The sequence below is a fragment of the Cavia porcellus genome, unplaced genomic scaffold (assembly GCF_034190915.1).
Source record: "Cavia porcellus strain 051 isolate PalLab524CR breed Dunkin Hartley unplaced genomic scaffold, mCavPor4.1 scaffold_6, whole genome shotgun sequence".
In the NCBI taxonomy this organism is placed as follows: Eukaryota; Metazoa; Chordata; class Mammalia; order Rodentia; family Caviidae; genus Cavia; species Cavia porcellus.
The window spans coordinates 34,811,832-34,820,414 of NW_026947489.1; positions in this window are offsets into that span (position 1 = coordinate 34,811,832).

Genomic DNA, 8,583 nt, shown 5'->3' on the forward strand with positions numbered 1-8,583 from the left:
TGGGAGGTTTCATAACTTCAGAAACACGTGCCAAACTCAGTTCTGTGGATCCTGAAGTTAACCTTGGATTCATCTTGTTTTGCTGTAATCTGAAGGCAATCCTACTCACGAACCTGGTGGGATATATAGCTATTTGTACTTTTAGTGACAGGGCTTCTGATTTTGTACCCAACAGTCAACACTAAAATAGCCCTGCAGTTAGATTCCAGTCACCGAACACACTGGGATCTATTCTTCCCACTTAGAGACCCATTATTCCCCCAATGATAGCTACTATCTTCTGAACTGTGCCTGTGACTCATCCATCCCTGCTATCCTGCAGTAGAGAGTACTGCTGCTTACACATGTAACCTGCAGGAGACACATCTATTCCCGCCCCAGTAACAGGTCTCCTAATGTTATACCCTACTGTGAAGCCCGAAGAAGCCCTGTGGTGACAGTTCCAGCCTTTATCATAGTCCAAAGGCAGTTCTACCCTTGAAGGTATATACTTATATGAGCCATACTCAATGAGCCCATGGCAACAAGCCTTCCATTTGCAGATCAAGATATGCCCTGTTATCGGCTCTTGTTTTGCTAAGCCATGGTTCCAGATGTAATCCCTTCTATATAGGAATCATAGAAATCACCTTGTGTGCCTCTGTTAGCAGGCCTTTTGACTGCAGACTTAGCAGCAGCCACACAACACAGCTCTTCTTCCCCTTTTCAGTGCTCACCGAGACAGCCTTAATTAACAATGCAAGGCAACAAGAAAATCTTTACCTACAAAGATTAATCTTTAAATATTGGAAGAGGCATTTGCTTCTTCAGTTGCACAGACAAAAATCATATAATACACATTACAAAGAGTCAGTCATATATAATATAATAAAAACCACTAATAAAGTTCTAATAACCAACACTAGGGAAATGAAAATTCATGAACTCCCTAGCAGAGAATTCAAAATAATCATTTTAAGGAAACCCAATGAACTATGAGAGATGAAAGAAACCAATAAATGAAATTGATAAAACATACATAATGTGAGAAGTTTAAGTCTGTTTCTTTTCAAAATAAAACAGAATTCTTTAAAAAGAACCAAACAGCAACCTTGAAACTACTATAGTTATTGAACTAAAAAAGTTCAGTAGAGAATTTCAAAACCAGGCACTCACTATCTTGCAGAAGCAAGAATCAGTGAAACCAACATCAAGTCCTTTGAAATTACTCAGGAAAAAGATAGAATGGAAGTCAGCATATATAACTTATGAAATACTATGAAGTGAAACATTCCATCAAGAATGAGAAGTAGGAATCGAACTCACGATGAGTTCGATTCCTGGTACCGATAAAAACGAAAAAAAAAAAAAAAAGTCAAAAAAAAAAAAAAAAAAAAAAAAAAAAAAGAGAGACGTAGAAGACAGAGGGGAAAAAAGCCCAGAAAGTCTTATTCAGAAAAATAGTGTCTAAAGACTTTACAAATCTAAGAAGGCAAATGAACATTTTATTCACAAAACCCAGTGGCTTCAGAATATATACTTCAAAATATGTAACTAGAAGTCTACACCAAGAGATTTACACTAAGATATAACTAGAGTTTTAAAAGTCACAGACAAAGCAAATTTTGAAAGGAACAAGTTAAAATGAAGTGTCACATAAAAGGGAATCCCTGTATAAAGTGTCAGCAGGTTTCATAGCAGAAACCTTGCACACCAAGAAACAATGACATAAAAACGCTTAACGTACTAATGGGGGAAGGAGAAGCCTCCATCCAAGAATAATTTACCTCAAAAACCTATCCATTAAAGAATTAAAAGAGATACTAAAACAGATAAAAACGAAGATGGTCCATTATGATCACAACTACCTAAAAGAATGCTATGGAGTTATTCCAGTTGAAAGAAGAGGCTGACACAAAATATCAGCATATAGAGGTAGAAATTTCACTTTTTAAGATAAATTTAAAGAGAAACTACACTGTAATGCTATACTGGGGAAAATAAATTTTAACACTATATGTAAATTGGAAGACGACAACTTTACAGAAATTTGTTACGTCAAGCACAGTATATAGAGAAATACAGTCTGACATCAATTACATAGTGTGTATGTGGATAAGTGAAGAAAGTATTAAATATCTTAAGTGAGTAGATCAAAACACAAGCCAGATAGAAAATGTAAATTGGAAGACGACAACTTTACAGAAATTTGTTACGTCAAGCACAGTATATAGAGAAATACAGTCTGACATCAATTACATAGTGTGTATGTGGATAAGTGAAGAAAGTATTAAATATCTTAAGTGAGTAGATCAAAACACAAGCCAGATAGAAATCATGTCATAATTGAAAGGAAAGGGAATGAGAGAAACGAGAACATAACTGAAAGAAAATACTTAACTAAATGGCAAGAATAAATTGTCTCATCAGTCATTAAAGATAAGTGAACTAAATTCTCCAATCTAAAGTAGCGAAGTAGATTTTAAAACATAGAATCCAAATATATGCTATTATGGAAAAATAATTTTAGATTTCATACACATAGATGAAAATAAAAAGAAAAAAATAATCCATAAAAATTAAAAGAGAAAAAGTGACTACTAGTCAAAGGAAACTTTAAGTCAAAAAACATAACAGGGGATAATGTAGAATATTATATAAAGATAAAAGTAAATTTTCCAGTAAGTTGTAACAATTATACATACATTATATATGCCTCTAACACTAGAGATTCAGATACATAAAGCAAATATTGATAGTTAAAGGGAGAATTTGACAGTAACACTGCAATAGTAGTGATATTAACGCCCCTTATATATAGCTCAACCAAATGTTAAATAAGGAAATTGAGGATTTTAACACTATCGACAATTGGTCTTACAGGGCAAATACAGAAAAATCCACCCAAGAACAGCAAAATATACATTATTTCTCAAACAGGGGCCAGGGATTTAACTCAGCAGCACAAGCGCCTGCCTGGCAAGCACAAGGTCATGAGTTTGATCCCTGATACAAACAAAAAGTACATATAACATTCTCTATTAAGTTAAAAATAGATGTTAACAAGTTTAAAACTATTGATACCAAGTATCTTTTCCACCTGCAATAAGTGAAACTATTAATCAGTGGTGAATGGAACACTGGAAAATCACTACATATGTGGAACTTAATCTATTCAAACCGTCAGTTACTCAATTGGCAAAGAAAAAATCATAGGATATTAGAAAATGTGTAAGACAAAAGTACAAATAGAACATACTATAGAAAACATGAAATGCTACAAAAGCAATTTTAACTGAAATTTATAGTGGTAGATACAAAAAGAATAGAAATCTTATGTGAAAAAATCTAACTTTCAAGGAACTTCAAAAGTGTACAAACATAGCAAAAGAAAAGAGATAAAGAGCAAAAGAAATGAAATAGAAAATAGTAAAACAACTAAAGAAAATAAAACTAAAAGATTAACAAAATGACAAACCCTTAGCTACAATAGGTAAAAAAAAAAAAAGACTCAAAAATAAGGGGAGACATTATAATTGACAAAATACCACAAAGGATTGTAAAAGATAACTATGAACAATACATTGGGTAATTCAGAAGAAATGTATAAATTTCTGGAAACATACACGATACAAACACTGAATCATGAAGGAATAAAGATCTGAGAAAACTAGTATAAATTAGTAAAGGTATTTAACCAATAACAGAAACTCCCAACAAAAAAAGAGTAGGTCCAGATGGCATTACTGAAGACTTCTGCCAGCCATTTAAGAACACTACATTCGTTGTTTTGTTCTTACTGGTTCTATTCTCTCTGTCTTCTTTGATTTTCATGTCTCATAGTATGGGCAGCTGTTTTGAAGACAAGAGGCATTATGGTAGCTATTGTTGATTTGCTATTACACTGTTTTGAAGTCCTGTATCACTGTTTTGCTTTGATTGGCTGTATTCTGTTTTATTTTGCTTGGTTTTATTTTCTTTAAACTAAAAAAATTATTAAAAAATAAAATAAAGAACAATCTTTCTGAAGCTTTTTTGAAAAAAATTGGAGAGTGAACACTCAATTTATGAGAATGGTAGTTCCCTGATACCAAAATCAGGCAAAGATGCTATAAGAAACAAAAGCTACAAATCAACATCTCTCATTAATATTGATTCCAAAATACTTATCATAATACTACTACACTAAACTGAGCAATGTATCAAAAGAGCTATAGAGGATGATAAAATATGATTATTTCCTGGGATGCAACGATGACTCAACATAGGAAAATCAATCCAAAAATAGACCACATTAACTGAGTCAAGATCAGAACCCACATAATCATCTCAAATCATGGCAAAGTGCATTTTACAGAATTCAACAGCCTTTCATAACAAAATCAAAACAATTTAGGAATAAAAGGAAATTCCCACAGGGCAAAAAAAGGTCATCCTTAAGATCAATAGTTAAAAACTAAGTTTCCCCTCTATGATCAGGAATAAGGCAAATATGGTCTTTTTCACCATTTCTGTTTAACATGGTTACTAGAAGTCCAAAGTAAGAAGTCAAGAAAAGTTAAAATATATCTGAATCATAAAGTAAGAAATAAAATTCTTTCTGTTCACAGGTTACATGACCCTATATGTGGAAAACCTGAAAAACTACACACACACACACAGCAATTATTAAAATCAGAAAAACCATACCATATAAAATACACAAAACTCAGTTCTATTTCTGTATAGTTTTGAGTATTAGCAATAAACAATCTGAAAAGAAAGTTAAAACAATCAAATTTGTGATAGCATCAAAAGTAAAATACTTAAAAATAAAAGGCAGTAAAAGGTTTGTATATTGAAAACTACAAAGCACTGCAGACCGAAACTAAAGAAAACAAAAGTGAGGAGAAGGGAGATTGATGCAGGAGGATTACAAATTTGCACTCAGCCTAGGCAAGTTAGCAGCTTAGGGAGAGTCCCAATATAAATACATAAATGGACAGGATATAACTTAGTGCAAAGGCTCTAAGTTAATCCTATATACATGTATTTATTTCTAACATGAACAAGTATCATGCATGTGTACTGAAATGAATCTTGAGAAGGATACCAAGACACTATATGAAAGAACAGTCTATTTATAAAAACATTGGAAAAACTGGATATCCACATAGAAAAGAATGAATTTGGGTTCCCTACTTATACCATATATAAAAGTTAACTAAAGCTTATTAAATACTAAAATTTAAGACTTGAAACTACCATTGTTTTTCATCTAATTTGAAACAAAAGGAAAAATCTTCATGACATTGAATTTGGTTATGATTTCTTGGATGTGACACTAAAAGCACAGTAATAAAAGCACAAACATGAACCAGACCACAACTTTAAAGCTTCAGTGCAGCAAAGGAAAGCAACAGTGAAAAGAAACCTTCAGAAAAATATTAACAAACCGTACATTTTTAAAGGAGTTACTGTCAATATTTTATAAAAGTAAGCTGCTGCAGCTGAACACATGCACATAACAAGATAATTTGATTCAAAATTATAGAAAATATTTGAATAGAAATTTCTCCAAAGGTTACAACAGCTGCCCAAAAGCACCTAAAAGAAGAAAATTCAAATTAAAACCACTATGAGATATCACCTCAGATCCAGTAGGGTGACTACTATGAAAAAAATTTTTAACAAGTGTTGGTGAAGATGAGGATGTATCTAGATCCATTTTTTAAAAAAAGAATTCACAGCTTAGTTGGGTTTTCAAAGCTGTTCACAATGCTTCCCTAATGGAAAATGAAAGATGAGGTTGAGTGTTTACAGTTTGCCTTACTTCCTTTACCTGATGGGCATCCTAATGTCTAGTTATCTAATCAGTTAACATGAAGTTCCTCACACAGAAAAAATTTTGTACTGACATTTTCCGTTGTTGCTTCTGTCTGATCCATGTTCTGTTTATGCCAAACTGACGAATTCTGTAGCACAGGAAGCCTGAGTTTGTGTTCTGTTAAACACTGAGTGGAAAAACTAGTTTGGGCTAGCTCCTGGATTTGCTGATGGCAGTCACAAATTCAGTACATCATCAGAATAGGAAACAAGTCCAAATATGAGTCAAGAGGTGATCTTTTAGGGTTGTGTGAAGCAAGCAGAAAGGGCAAGGCAGAGAAAAAGAACAAAGCAACTAGTAATATACATAAAGGAATAGGGCACAGTTACTTTAAATTTGTGACCAAATGCCTCAATAGTCCATTTAAATGAAGCGGTGGAAAAGTAAGTAAGCCCAGCTTTTATCTCTGGCCACCAGCCTGTTTCATTTGTTTGTGATATTCTACTTGTAATGCTTAGGAAGCAGTATTTTCCTGGTTATTTGCCATAATGACTGCGTAGAATAGTGTAGTCATTATGGAAAATAGTATAGAGATTTGCCAAAATTTAAAATAGAAGTATCATATGATCCAGAGATCTTACTTTTGGGTTTTAATCCAAAAGAATTAAAATAAGAGTATCAAATAAATATTTATAGTCAAATAAGGTTTTTTTTTTTTTGTCTTTTTCATTTTTATCGGTACCAGGGATCGAACTCACGACCACACACTTGCAAGGAAGGCGCTTATGCTGCTGAGCTAAATCCCCAGCCCCTAAATAAGTATGTATAATCCATGCTTATTGCAGTATTCACAATAGCCAAGATGTGGAAGTAACCTAAGTCTATCAGTGGAAAAGTGGTTTATGAAAAGAAGGTAAAACTATATAATTAAATATTATTTAGTGATAAAAAAGGACAATCCTGTCATATGTGATGTCTTCAATAAACTGTGATGTTTTTGTTAATAAACAATAGCAGTTGAACCCAAAGAAACAAATAAGCAAATAAATTTAAAATTCAGATAAATAAAATAAAAGCTGACAACGTAGAGTTTAAGAAAATTAATCCTTGGAAGTGATTAAAATCGATTGAACATGACAATATAGACTGAGGTACTAAAATGGCACAAATCATCAGCACCAGATATTTTTAAAACAAGGTATATTTATGGGACCTTCCGATAATAACATTCCTAACTATTCTATGTCAGTAAACTGAAAAACATAGGTGAAACTGGCAAATGTTGAAAGTCACTAGTCATCAGAAAACAAAATGATATCATGACTAACCTGTATTAAGTAATGCTTCTAAAATCCTTCACACAGTGGGCTGGAGGTATAGCTCAGCAGTTTAGTAGCTGCCTGGCAAGCATGAGGCAGTGAGTTTTTTTTTATTTTTTTTCCCCTGGTACCAGGGATCGAACTCACAACTGCGCACTTGCAAGGCAGGCACTTATGCAGCTGAGCTAAATCCCCAGCCCCAAGGCAGCGAGTTTGATTCCCAGTACCACAAAATAAGTAAATAAGTAAATCTTCAGTTACTTCCAGGACTAGATGACATCGCTTATAAATGTTATGGAAGATTTAAAGAGCAAATTGCTCATTTTAAAGAAACTTTTCCAGATAATGATAAAGGTTCATTTTATAAGGTCTCTATAACCTACTTTTGGTTAAGTATGACTGACATTTTTTTGGAAGTATTTTGGAAAGGCTGACTACATATAATATATGGCAGCCAAAACTTATGGGAAGAGAGATTTAATCTGTATCACAGTTTTAGAGGGTTCAGTGCATGGTCAGTAGTAGGCTTCAAAACAGGAGCATTGTGATGGAAGGGTGTTGCAGAGCAAAGCTGCTTGCACAAGAGTGCCTGTCAGAGATACACTTTCCAAAGCATGCCTCAGTAGCCCACCTCCAGCTGAGATCTAGACTCCAGTAGTGTATTTTTAACTTTGTTTCTAATATGGAGCTTAGATGACATATAGAAACTATTACATTCTGTATTATATTATATACTATTTTATTCTTTTTGTTAAACCAATTCAACAACTATCATTGTGTCATTAATTTGCCTAAATAAATGAGTATCTATGAAAGAATATATTGAAGCATTTTTGTGATTTCTGTGTAGGCTTCCTGTACCTTATTTGCTCAAAGAATTAGGGGAGTAATTAAGTCTTTTCTGAGAAATTTGAAATGTACAGCTTTCACTTACCAGGAGACTTTCTTAGTTAGGTCAAATATATACGTGTATTTTAAATTTCCAGTTCAGACTTCTGACTCAAAGCTGATTATTAGCTAATGATCAACTCCATTTCATACAATGGGGCTTTCAGCTTGGAAAAACATTTTTTTTTAAGACAGGATACTTTTAAATGACTTTAGGATCAGCAACTTATATTTTGCCTTTGAATTTAAAGTACATCCTGCATATCTGTTTTCTTTCCAACCTGGTCTCTTTATTATCTGCACAAGTCATAAACTTTTGAAAATATTGGATATTTAAGGACTTTACATGATAAGTCATATGAAAAATAAGTTAATTACTAAATTTATTTTAATAATTAAGTCATATATAGATTACTTATGAGTGGCTTTAACCATTTATTGTATTGTAGGGTACATTTTTATATTTCATTAAATTTTGTTGCATATTAATCTTAATTTTTATGTGTGATAATAGCTTTTAGAGTACATTTTAAGAAAGACAAGTGTTCCCTATATTTACTGACGTTTAAACAGATGAAATCCTCTGAACTC